General features: G+C 32.3%; 1 protein-coding gene and 1 pseudogene across 4 annotated transcripts in view; one reads left to right on the top strand and one right to left on the bottom strand.

Moving 5' to 3' along the window:
- LOC145247443 (WW domain-containing adapter protein with coiled-coil-like) overlaps positions 1-14,330 on the top strand; it is a 220,044-nt gene that overhangs the window by 125,890 nt on the left and 79,824 nt on the right. The window lies entirely within an intron of this gene.
- On the bottom strand, positions 287-420 carry LOC145247662 (U2 spliceosomal RNA; annotated as a pseudogene).

The raw sequence follows: 14,330 nt of genomic DNA, 5'->3' as shown, positions 1-14,330 counted from the left end.
TATATTACCACGTGACCTGCTATCTCTTAAACTGGAGGGGGGGGGATCCACTTGAATCCAACAAAACCAGTAATTTTTTTTTTCTATTATATATACATCATTTTCTATAAAATTAAGTGTAGACTTTATAATTAAAACAAAAAATGTTATTCATACTAAAAAAAAAAAACGCTTAGTCATGTCACGTGACGAGACGTCAACATCCACTAATGGCGAACAATTGTACCTATTTATTATGCCTCCCCACGGGACAGTTAGACACCAGGGTCGTTTTCTTAACGTGGAGAAAAGGTACAAAAATAAAAATTGTCTCAGTCGTGGAGGATTTCTCCTCCACCGAAAGAGAACAAGAAATAGAAGTGCAGCATCTGAAGAACAGATACTACACTTTGATCTTGACCAAAAGGCCAAGAATGCGAACAATTGTAAATAACAACTTTTTTCACAAAACCAACACCGTCTTTCTTTTTTTTCTCTCTCTTTCTCTCTCTCACCCACTTACTCTTCCCTCTCTCTCACCCTCTTTCTCTTGACGTCACACCACTGTTAAACTGTGGGGGGGGGGAACACATTCCCAGGCATTATCTCCTATAGATGCACATTTTATTAGAAATTCAGCTTTCAAAATATTAGACGATAATAAAAATATAAAACCAACACCCTCTTTCTCTTTTCTCTCTCTCTCACCAACTTACTCTTCTCTCTCTCTCACCCTCTTTCTCTTGACCTCCTACTACTGTTAAACTGTGTGTGTGGGGGGGGGGTGAAGAGGCAGCTTGAAAACCAACAAAAACAGTGCACAGTTTCCCAAGCATTTGGGGTGGGAAGGGGGGGAAGAAGCCGAGCGCACAGTTTCGTGTGAGAGAGAGAGAACAATTCTCAACCTATATACTCAACAAATTTTTTATCTACAGATTTGAAAGTTTGTATATAGGGTATTCAGACATATGGAAATATATCTAGCATAATCTATCTATTATATCTATAAAAGTGAAAATGTGTGTGTGTGTGAGGTAGCCAGAGAGAGAGAGAGAGAGAGAGAGAGAGAGACAACAATTCTCAACCTATATATTCAATACATTTTTTATCTACAGATTTGAAAATTTGTATATAGGGTATTCAGACATATGGAAATATATCTAGCATAATCTATCTATTATATCTATAAAAGTGAAAATGTGTGTGTGTGTGTGTGTGTGTGCGTAAGAGAGAGAGAGAACAATTCTCAACCTATATACTCAACGTATTTTTATCTACGGATTTTAAACTTTGTATATAGGGTATTCAGACATATAGAAATATATCTAGCATAATCTATACATTATATCTATAAAAGTGAGAATGTGAGTGTGTGAGAGAGAGAGAACAATTCTCAACCTATATATTCAACAAATTTTTTACCTACAGATTTGAAAATTTGTATATTGGGTATTCAGACATATGGAAATATATCTAGCATAATCGATCTATTATATCTATAAAAGTCAGAATGTTTGCGTGTGGTTGTGTGTGTAAGGTTGCGAGAGAGAGAGAGAGAACAATTCTCAACCTATCTATTCAATAAATTTGTTATCTACAGATTTGACCATTTGTATATAGGGTATTCAGACATATGGAAATATATCCAGCATAATCTATCTATTATATCCATAAAAGTGAGAATGTGTGCGTGAGAGAGAGAGAGAGAGAGAGAGAGAGAGAGAGAGAGTAAGTACAATTCTCACCCTATATATTCAACATATTTTTTATCTACCGATTAGAAAATTTGTATATAGGGTATTCAGACATATGGAAATATATCTAGCATAATCTATCTATTATATCTAGAAAAGTGAGAATGTGTGTGAAAGAGAGAGAGAGAAGAGAGAGAGAGAGAACAATTCTCAACCTATATATTCAACTAATTTTTATGTACAGATCTGAAAATTTGTATACAGGGTATTCAGACATATGGAAATATATCTAGCATAATCTATTATATCTATAAAAGGTAGAATGTGTGTGTGTGTGTGTGAGTGAGTGAGTGAGTGAGTGAGAGAGAGAGAGAGAGAACAATTCTCAACCTATATACTCAACAAATTTTGTATCTACAGATTTGATAATTTGTATATAGGGTATTCAGACATAAGGAAATATATCTAGCATAATCTATCTATTATATCTATAAAAGTGAGAATGTGTGTGAAAGAGAGAGAGAGAGAACAATTCTCAACCTATATATTCAACAAATTCTATCTTTACAGATTTGAAAATTTGTATATAGGGTATTCAGACATTTGGAAATATATCTAGCATAATCTATTATATCTATAAAAGTGAGAATGTGTGTGTGAGAGAGAGAGAAAGAACAATTCTCAACCTATATACTCAACAATTTTTTTATCTACAGATTTAAAAATTTGTATATAGGGTATTCAGACATATAGAAATATATCTAGCATAACCTATCTATTATATCTATAAAATGACCATGTGTGTGTGTGTGAGAGAGAGAGAGAGAGTCAGAGAGAGAGAGAGAACAATTTTCAGCTTGTGTGTGTGTGAGAAAGAGAGAGAGAGAAAGAGAGGAAGGAAAATTCTCACCCTATATATTCAACAAATTTTTTATCTACATATTAGAAAATTTGGATATAGGGTATTCAGACGTATGGAAATATATCTAGCATAATCTATCTATTATATCTATAAAAGTGAGAATGTGTGTGTGAGAGAGAGAGAAAGAGAGAGAGAGAGAACAATTCTCAACCTATATATTCAACTAATTTTTTATCTACAGATTTGAAAATGTGTATATTGGGTATTCAGACATATGTAAATATATCTGGCATAATCTATGTATTATATCTATAAAAGTGTGAATGTGAGTGATGGAAAGAGCAAAAAATTCTCAACCTATATAACCTATAAAAGTGAGAATATGTGTGAGAGAGAGAGAGAGAGAGAGAACAATTCTCAACCTATATATTCCACACATTTTTGGGCACAGATTTGGAAATTTGTATATAGGGTAGGCAGACATATAGAAATATATCTAGCATAATCTATCTATTATATCTATAAAAGTGAGAACTTGTGTGTGTGTGTGTGTGTGTGTGAGAGAGAGAGAGAGAACAATTCTTAACCTACATACTCAACAAATTTTTTACCTACAGTTTAGAAAATTTGTATATAGGGTATTCAGACATATGGAAATATATCTAGCATAATCTATCTATTATAACTACAAAAGTTAGAATGTGTGTGTGAGAGAGAGAGAGAGAACAATTCTAAACCTATATATTCAACAAATTTTTTATCTACAGATTTGAAACTTTGTATATAGGGTATTCAGACATATGGAAATATATCTAGCATAATCTATCTATTTTATCTATAAAAGTGAGAATGCGTGTGTGTGAGATAGCGAGAGAGAGAGAGAGAAAAAGAGAGAGATAAAAATTCTCAACCTATGCATTCAACAAATTTTTTATCCACAGATTTGAACATTTGTATATAGGGTGTTCAGACATATAGAAATATATCTAGCATAATCTATCTATTATATGTATAAAAGTGAGAATGTGTGTGTGTGAGAGAGAGGACAATTGTCAACCTATGTATACAACAAATTTTTTATCTACAGATTTCAAAATTTGTATATTGGGCATTCAGACATATTTCAATATATCTGGCATAATCTGTCTATTATATCTATAAAAGTGAGAATGTGTGTGATAGAGAGAGAGAGAACAATTCTCAACCTATATACTCAACAAATTTTTTATCTACAGATTTGAAAATTTGTATATAGGGTATTCAGACATATGGAAATATATCTAGCATAATCTATTATATCTATAAAAGTGAGAATGTGTGTGTGTGTGTGTGAGAGAGAGAGAGAACAATTCTCAACCCATATACTCAACAAATTCTTTATCTACAGATTTTAAAATTTGTATATAGAGTATTCATACAAATAGAAATATATCTAGGATAATCTTTCTATTATATCTATAAAAGTGAGAATGTGTGTGTGTGTGAGCGAGAGAGAGAGAGAGAGAACAGTTCTCAACCTATACATTCAACAAATTTTTATATATAGGGTATTCAGAAATATCGAAATATATCTAGCATAATCTATTATATCTTTAAAAGTTAGAATGTGTGTGTGTGAGAGATAGAGAGAACAATTCTCAACCTATGCACTCTAAAAAATTTTTATCTACAAATTAGAAAATTTGTATATAGGGTATTCACACATATGGAAATATATCTAGCATAATCTATCTATTATATCTATAAAAGTTAGAATGTGTGTGTGAGGTAGCCAGAGAGAGAGAGAGAGAGAGTAAGAACAATTTTCAACCTATATATTCAACAAATATTTGATCTACAGATTAGAAAATTTGTATATAGGGTATTCAGACATATGGAAATATATCTAGCATAATCTATCTATTATATCTCTAAAATTGAGAATGTGTGTGTGAGAGAGAGAGAGAGAACAATTTTCAACCTATATACTCAACAAATTTTTTTATCTACAGATTTGAAAATTTGTATATAGGGTATTCAGACATATGGAAATATATCTAGAGTAATCTATCTATTATATCTATAAAAGTGAGAATGCGTGTGTGTGTGAGAGAGAGCGACACAGAACAATTCTCAACCTATATATTCAACAAATTTTTTATGTACAGATCTGAAATATCACATTTGTATAGAAGTAGAAATCTTGATACCTACTCTGATACCTAATAAAAGAAAGGACACTCTTTAGGGCGGATTTTGATTATAACAAGTCACTAATTAGAAATTATAATAAACATTCTAATAATTTAAGAATTTTACCAAAATAAAATTGCATGGTAATCACCCAATTTCTGCCACAAAATTTTGATTGGCAGAACTCATAAACATAAAATATATATTTTCTAATTTCATCTTTTTTTTTTCTTTTTACATAATCTGGTTTGATGTTTTCCCAAATATTCAAATCACTATATTTTGCTGCTTAATATCAAATACAGCAACTGAGTTATTTTTATGCATCAAACAATTACATTTTCTCATTCATCCAAACTAATCACTGAACATCAATTTCATATTTTCTTCACTAAAATATTACTGTGCTTGATGTCATCAAGTGGAGCGGATCATTTTTTTTTCATTTGTTCACACATTTTTCCAATTTATATATATTTTAAAGATTCTTAGCCTATGTCATTGCATACCAATCTGTTTATTAAAAGTTAAGGTTCACTGTAAACACATATGTTACACCAAAATAAAAACGCTTCAGATAATGTCTTGATATTCAATTCAGTTTCTCACATGACATCTTATGAAGTTAGTAGAAATGTTACAGACTTTTGAATCTCAAACACTTTCAATACTGTGCACTGATATTTTCTTTTTTGCAATATAAGCACATTCATGATTTTTTTTACAAACGTTAAAAACTTTCACATTGTGTAGCAATATACTGAAACAATTATAAAAATATTTGTTTTTATTTTGAATGATGCAGGGCATCTGAAGAGAGATTTTTCTAACAAAATGAAAGTATAATTTTTAGCAATAGGTATCTAGGAAAAGGCCACTACATATGCTATAAGTTCCAAATTTCCACAACCTGGCCAATACTGGTACATGCTAGCAAATTTAGATTTGCAATTACAAAATATGATTCTAATTTTTTCCTTTGCTCTTTATTCTAACACTACACTAAGTTTACTGTGTTATTTCGCTACAGTTGATATTGTGTAGAACAATAAGAAAATCATAGTGAACAATGCATTCAACAAAATTTCACACACATTTCTAGATACCTATATCTAATAAGTTCAAAAGAAAGGACACACTTAGGGAGGTATTTTGGTGGTCAAGTCACTAAAAAGAGATTAGCTGGTTTCCCGGCATAGCCCAGGATATAATAAAGATTGACTGAAATACATGTTCTAGCTGGTTTCTAGGCGTTGCCAGGGATGTAATATAGACACATTATGTTGTATATTACCTGTTCTCTTCTCCCTAAGGTAAAACAATTTCATATACATGCTGTAAATTACCTATGCTAGGGATAAAACATGAACAATATCAGTCCTAGGGTAGATAAAACAAATAATACATAGAGATGAAAGATTCCTCTCCCCTAAGAATCAAACATATGTTCAATATCTGCTTTTGTTTTTTCATTGTTTATACGGTCCCGAGCAACGCCGGGTAGCCCTGCTAGTCTATATATATAAAAGGCAAAATGTGTGTGACCATTTCGTGTATGTCTTCAAAAGGCTTTTCGAGCACACGCTCCCGGGGTCATTACTATCGCTTAAAACTGTGTACATAGGTCCTATATGATAATATCTAGGAATTAGGAAAGCGCGTAGCGTATAGATTTATTTACGTCGATTTTTTACAAAATTATTGCTATTTTGGCTTCTCGCATGTTGATTGAGCTTTTTAGTATAAATAAAATGAAACTAAACTCAAACGACGTCTTCGCGGCATTGCGTCTGGAAAAACGTACAGAAGCAATCAGCTTTGATCAATCTTGTATATCAGACAGTCAAATTTCGATAAACAAACTCAGACGCTGTGTGACTTCTATTTGACCTTCTTAATTAGGTCAAATGGAAACAGCAAAGTTAACTTTTATTACGCACGCCTGTTTTTATAGTTATAGTTAGATAAATAAATTCAAACACGTTTACGGTGTATGTCGCGGTGGCCCAATGGTAACATCACACTTTTTTTTTTTTTTTTTCACACATTAATTTCCAACTCAAGGGTACGGGTTCGATTCTCATACTCACCTACCAAAACATTTTTTTATTATTATTTAATAACACCTCCCGGAGTTTTGCTTTACCTCAAAACATCGCTAGTATAGTTGAAAAAAAAAAAAAAAAATACAAATCCATCTTAACATTAGTCGTCTTGAAAAAAGAAAAGTCCCATGACCAAACATATATTTCTGTCTTAGTTGTTTTAAGTTGATCCAAGAAATGTTTGTACTTTGAAACAAAGCCGACAATAGCTGGTAACTGTTTTATTTTTCTTTATGAATATAAAGGGTGGCCGTAAAGTCTTTAGACAATTTTACTGTGGAAAAAAGAACTTGGTGATATTTATTTTCATATGGGGTAAACAATTGTAAGAACAAATTTATAAATTGAAAACAGCTATTTAAAAAAGGACAATTTTATAAATTCGTTGTTCTTAATGCTACCCATAAAAAGTCTAACTACAAGCACAGGTTCTTTTTTTTTTTTCACAATAAAATTTTGTAAAGACTTTGTGGACACCCTATATATATTGTATATATAAACATTTAAAAAAAAAAAAAAAATTAATTTAACATTTTTCACAGATCTTTAATTTTATATAACATTTATTTAAAATTAGCAGACCAGTATAACTGACATCATTTGGAAAAGTTGTAAACCCAATAAACTTCAAGTAGCTCCAATCTTAAACTATTTATTTGAACGAAACTAAATCCTTCTTGTTTAAAGCATGTACCAAAAGTAGAAAGCAGCTTTTAAATAGATAATTATACTCCTCATTGAGGACATAGACTTTTTTTAAAGCATAAAAAAAATTGATATCAAATTTATTTTTGTAACAAAATTAGCTACCACGTTATACATGTTCGAATTTTTAAAAAGTCTGCTTTATTAATGAGTGGCTTTTTTCTTTAATATAGGCATAGAAATACAATAGCGTGTACATCAAGTTGAAAAACACAAATATAAAAAAATAAATTACACATTACTAACAATTGTAACTTGAAAAGCAAAACAAACTTTTAGTGGCAGAAGACAAGTAAATAAATGGAAAATATTAAGTTTTGTTTACATTCAAATTTTATCAAAATTATCCCAAAAAAGTAAACGAATTATCACAAGTTAAAATTGAAGGGAATTTCACTATATGTACCTTTTTTTTTTTCTTTGTACTAAACTGCTTTATTTGTGATATCTACTCATATGTATTAGACTAGTAGGACCTGTGTCCTGGTGTTCCAGATATGAAATAGAATGATTTAACTATAAACTGAAAAATATTTTATTTTAGATTTGTTGGGGGGGTTTTTTGTTAAGGGGTGGGATATTGCACAATGCTTCTACACATTAAATACAGAGCTAAAGTGACTTAGCAAAAAGTGAGTTTAGAATTAGTTTAAGTTATGGTGAGTTGAGGGGAAAAATTTAAAAAAAAAAACAAAACACTTTGGTTCATAATGTATAGATTGTTCGGTGAAGTTCATTAACAGTTATCATTACTTAACCAAACACAAGAATTTTCCATGATCTTTTTTTTGTTGCGAAGCAGTCAATATCCCCCTCCCCAAAGAAAAGAGAAAAAAAAAGAAATTTAAAAAAATACATTTCCTCCTCATATTTAAAACAAAACACAAAAATATTGCTGATACAAAACAAAAGCCACCATCCCAATTTTCCTTTTCCAAAACCAAGAAATTATTTGGTTATTATTTTACACTAAATCAATATCAGAAAGTGATCTCCCACCATAAAATGTAAACCTTTTTCTTCTGATATTTAGAGAGAGATAGCGAGGAGGAGAAGGAAGCATGTAAAAATTGATATTGGGGAACATGCAGAGACAGCTGCTAGGAAGCATGTGCGAATGCATTGTTATGATGAAAATTGAATATTTTTTTTTTTATAACTACTGCTGAAGCAAACAGACTGATTCACAAAGAATTACCTGGAAATAGAAATAGTAGTTCTATAAACCTTGCAGAACAGTATAATGAACAAAGCAGTGTTTGATATTTTTTTGTATGCGTATTCAACAATAAGTTGGTGAAACTTAGGTGGCTTCATTTTTATTTATTTTTTTTATGCAATCGGAAAACATTGGCTAGAGTTTTGTGCATGTAATAATCTCATAATAGCTAGTGTGCATATTATGAGTGAATTGTTCAGACGCCTAGTGTGAATCTAAAAATGTACTACATGAAAAGTTTTTTCCTATATTGTGATGGTGTTCCAAATATAAGACTTATTACTACTCTCATGCAGAAAATACCAGATTGAACGGATGATCAGATATGTAAACACTAGCAGTTCAGCCCGGCTTTGCTCAGGCCCTTTGTACTGTTCATAACTTTTTGTGTGTATGTGTATATATCAAAGTGTGCATATATACAGTAATGCTTTTCTATATAGTAGACTTCCTTAACTACTATAGAGAAAAGTTAGACTGCAGAGGTAAATTTTTTTTTTAAATTTGACCCCAAATTTGACCCCTTAACATTTATTGTTTTGGGCTCAAATCAAATTAAAATGTTTGACCCATGTCCAGGTAACCTACATCGAAAATTTCAAGTGTTTGAACCCAAAATTGGCAGAGGAGTTTGGTAGAGTTTGCAATGGTCAACTATTTTAACCTTGGCCTCTTGGGAGCAAAACTTTTGCCCCAAAACTGATTGAAAAGCTTGCTGGATGTCTGAATCCCCTTTATGTAAAATTTCAAATGTTTAGACACAAAATTGGCTTAATAGTTTGCTAGAGATCGTAAATGTAAAATTCTTTCAACTTTGACTCCTTGGCAGCAAAAATTTCGGCCCAAAACTGATTAAAAAAGCTTGCCCTGTCTGAATACACTTTATGTAAAATTTCAAATATTTAGACCAAAAATTTGGAAGATACTGCAGACGTCATTTTTTTCTTTTTTCTTCTAAACTCTGACCCCAATTCGGACCTCTTAGCATTTATTGTTTTGGGTTCAAATCAAATTATAAAGTTTGATCCATGTCCAAAGAACCTATATCTAAAATTTCAAGTGTTTAGACCTAAAATTGCTGGAGGAGTTTGGTAGAGTTCTCAAAAGTCAAATTGTTAAACTTTGACCCCTTAACAGCTAAATCTCTGTCCGAAAACTAATTAAAAAGATTTTCGCAAATCTCAATACCCCGTATGTCAAATCTCGAGTTTGTAGGTCAAAAATTTATAGTTATTGTGTAGGGAAATGTACACCCACAGACACGCACACATACATTTTCACTTTTATAGATATCTAGATTGCTGAAAGTGAACAAAGCTAAATAATTTCTTAAAGCAAGTACCGATAAGCTACTGAAATGCACATGCAGCAGAACTATATATGCAGCTTTTAGATAGAAAGCTATAATGGTCAATGAAATAAAGGGAAATTTTCATATTCTATGCATAAGATTGAACTGTTAATCTCCATGAAGTAAGTTGCATGACTTATTAGTAAGTGTGGTTTCAATGTGGATAACTAATATATACACACATACACACACACGTAACCAAAAGGTAAAAAAAAAAAAAAGTTCTGTCTGTTTATAAAGAGAAAAAAAAAAAAAGAAAATGTTTCACTATTTATGTAACTTATATTTAGTCTTCAAAGGAAAAATCATTTGTATCAAGCACCTTCTGCCAAAATGTCTCCGCCTTTTCAACCTTTTTGTGGTAGAATTTGGGGGTTTTGGACGCAAAGAAGTCAATAAGGTCTTGGCCCAAGTCTACTTTATTGTTGAAGAATTTCACACAAAGATTATTATCCAGCAAATGGAAGAGGTAGTAATTGCATGGCATAAGGTTATATCAATAAGATGGATGGCTCGAAGGCCCAAGTTGCTGTATGGAATCCCTGACCATCCATGTGACATGCAACCTGGCATTGTCATGGAGGAAAAGTACACCTTTGCAATTCATCGCTGCTGGCTCCTTTTGGTGCAATACATGTTTCGCACATTCCAATTGCTGCAAGTATAAATCTCCAGTGATCGTTTGGCCTGTTGGTAGCAGTTTATAATGAACGAGTTGATGACCTGTCCACCAAGGACAAAGCATCATCTTGTGTGGATATATAGACAGTTTGCGGTGTGACGGACAGCATCCTGAGGAGACGATCAATGTCTGTAATGCTTGGGAGAGTTCACTTTTAATGACTGGTAAGCATTCGATTCAATAAAAATGTGGTATGGTGGCAATAAAGCAGCAATATGCAGGCTGCCACTCGCTATCCCTTGTGAATCTCCAACAGCATTTGTGGAACCCACTTGCTCAGTTTGTACATCTTACCTAGTTGAAGTTTGCTTCATTAGAAACATTGAACTGTCTTGTAAGTTCACCATATGTTAAACTTTTGTTCTCTTCAATGGCTGCCTTCAAGACTGTCATTCAAGACACTGCAAGATTCATCATGAACGAAAAAATCTTTTGAATTGAATTTTGAAACCGACAACATGCAGTACATTAATCCACAGCACTACCCCCAAACCATTGACATATGCGACAACTGGATGCAGCTGCTGATAAGCCCATTTTAAAGTTGTAAATCAAACAACCTTGAATTAAATCTCGAGACACTTTCATCGTTCTCACAACTGCACAACGGTTTTTTATAACATCTGATGTTACTACTTCCTGCTGTTTGAACTTGAAAACAATTGCTACATGCATTTCGTATATATTTCAACTTGATTCAGTGGCTAATCAAAAAACAAACAACTTTTTTGCTTACCTTGTGTGTGTTTGTGTGTGTGCGTGTGTTTTGAACAAAAGCAAATAACAAACACTGTAGGATGTTAAGATGACAGAATTCAAAAGAATATGATATTGTGTTGTTGGCTGAATTGAAAATAATGGACAAATGGTTGAAGTGACAGAAAAACATTTCTTGGATGAATGAGTTGGAATGCATTTAGTTGAGTGTAGAAAAAATAAACCTCTCCCCCTATTCCTCACACTTTTTGTGATGTTGTGCCATTAGAACTCATCAGTGTGGCCATACCCAGTGAGATTCAAATTTGGAACCTCAATGACTACCATCAAAGTGAAACCACAAACCTACTAGTAGCAGTGGGAGGAATTGTATTTTATTATAAACTAGTGGGGGGTACCTAGCGTTGCCCGGGAGTTTAGAGGTGTGTGTGCTCGGGCTGGGAGAGGGGGGGGCTAATCAAAACGTAAGAATAAGCGAATTAAATATTTTAAAATATTAAATATTTTTTTATTTGTTTAAATATTATATATTTAAAAAATGTTAAAACTTTAAAAAATCGAAAAAAAAAAAAAAAAAACTAACGTAAAGCAAACGAACGATGTTTAATGTAAAAATCGGAAAAAAAAAGGAAAAAAACTCGAATGATGGAACCCCCCCCCCCCCCAAAAAAAAACCGTTAAAATTTAACCAAAAAAAAACATGGAGCGTGAAAAATGACTTAAATAACCCTGTTTCGATATTCAACCCCCCCCCCCCCCAAAAAAAAAAAAAACAGCCAACGAATGTAAAACTTCTTTTAAAAAATCGGAAAAACAAATCCCCTCCCCAAAAAAAGGACGGTGTTGCCCGGGTGTTTGGAGGTGTGTATATGAGATGGGGGGGGGGGACAAAGAATAAGCGAAATAATAACTCAGTTTAAACTTTAAAAAAAAAATCGGAAAAACAAAACAAATAAAACAGCAAACGGACATAAAACTTTAAAACAATCAAACAAAAGAACAACCCCCCCCCCCCCAAAAAAAAAGGGGGGGGGACAGCAACAAAAAAACGCAACGAAAAGCACAAAAAAAATGGTATAAATAACCTCGTTTCAATATTAAATGTTTAAAAATCGAGAAAAAAGTATATCTGATAACTGGGATTAAACCTGAAATTTTTAGATAACGATGCTGTCATTTAACCCACCGCGCTATAGACGCGTGGATGAATGTAGGTCGGTTTTTATAAGATTTAAAACGAATTCAATGTACAATGTCTTTTGCGTGTATTGACGCATGCGTAAAGCCATCTTGTCATGAAGAAACCATTTTTTTTTCACCCCTCCTTGTAAAAAAGAGAGCTGTTAAGGATGAAGGAATGAATGTTTTTACCCAATTTTTCGATATTTGTCGTCCAAGATGTCGAGCTTTAAAATGATACCGAACTCGTGAAAATCCGTGGCCTGTGTCGAAAGCTTTTGCGAGACACACAAATACACACACACATTTTCACTTTTATATATATAGATAGATGCTATTCATTTATTTATTTTATTTAAAATACTGATAACTGAAAGTTTTATTCATTTATATATATATATATATAGCATAATTATGTTGCCACACCAGCTTTTGTTAGGCAGCATTGCGCCTAGTTAGTATCAGATGAGTGACCATTTGGGAATACCAAGGTGCTGTATGTAGAATATTGACACCTTCCTTTAAAAACCTAATGTTGTCATCTCCCCTGATGGAGATATAGAAACGATTGAAGCCCGCTTGTTAATTTGATATTCCCATGAAACTTTCTCCTTTGGAGTAAGCTGCTTCAATCCGCCTAGGGTGAATGCTGCTTCAATGGCGGTATATAGATCGACTTGGAAAGTTTCTTCTAGATGAATAAATACAAAAGTTTTTTTCATTTATCACTCGCATATTAACATCAGAACAGGTTATGGTTATTTATAAAATGAAAATATAGATTGTTGAAATGCTTTATAGTAGAGATGAATAATTTAAAGTTGATCATTTGAATAGCTAATTTGTGTAACTATTTTTTAACGGTTCATAATAAATTAATGTTTAGTGTCATTTATTTCTAATTTGATTGCTCCATTTTGTTTGTATATGTTTTGTCAGTAATAGCAGTAATGCATTAAAGTGATTTAATAAAAAGAACAAAAGACTTACTAAAAACTTAATCGCTCACTAGAATTCTTACTGACAGGTATAAAGCAATAAAGGGAAACGGAGAGGGTGGCTGTCCAGCTAAAAAAAACTCTCTCTCTCTCTCTCGTTAACAATGCAACTTTTTTTTTCTTTTTTTTTTTCATTGTTTATACATGTCTGTCACCAGGATGCTGGGACAGATGCTACTACACTTAATTATTTGCAGAAAAAAGAAACTTTCAAAACAAATTCGGCACAAGGCCATTAAATGTGTGGGGAAAATAGGTGGTCTATAGTGATAAAAATGTTTATCCTACTCTTAACTAGAAACATCTCAGCACAATGCAACATTTATATTTGGGACTATCCTACTTACGAAATAAAATCTGTAGAAAATTCTATTTTTTCATAAACATTGATATACAAAGATTTCATTGGTCTAAAAAGAGGAAGGGGAACAAGAAAAAATTTGGTTAGTAAAAAAACCTCTCAACCTTTTCTAAAAAAACAAAAAAACGCACCCATCCACACATTGTTTTCTCTTTTGGACAAATCTAAAAACAAGCAGGTTAATCTCTAAATGGGAGTTAAAAAAAAATAAATATGCAATGGAGATTGGCGGATGACTTATGTCCTTCTAAGATGAATGCAATTTGGGAGAGAGCTAGGACAAAAATTTGGGAATGGAGATCTTGC

This window comes from Euprymna scolopes, chromosome 25, assembly GCF_053919585.1.
Source record: "Euprymna scolopes isolate OS-2025 chromosome 25, ASM5391958v1, whole genome shotgun sequence".
NCBI classification, from domain to species: Eukaryota; Metazoa; Mollusca; class Cephalopoda; order Sepiida; family Sepiolidae; genus Euprymna; species Euprymna scolopes.
The sequence above is the reverse complement of the archived record's forward strand: the minus strand, read 5'-3'. Positions and strand labels throughout refer to the sequence as shown.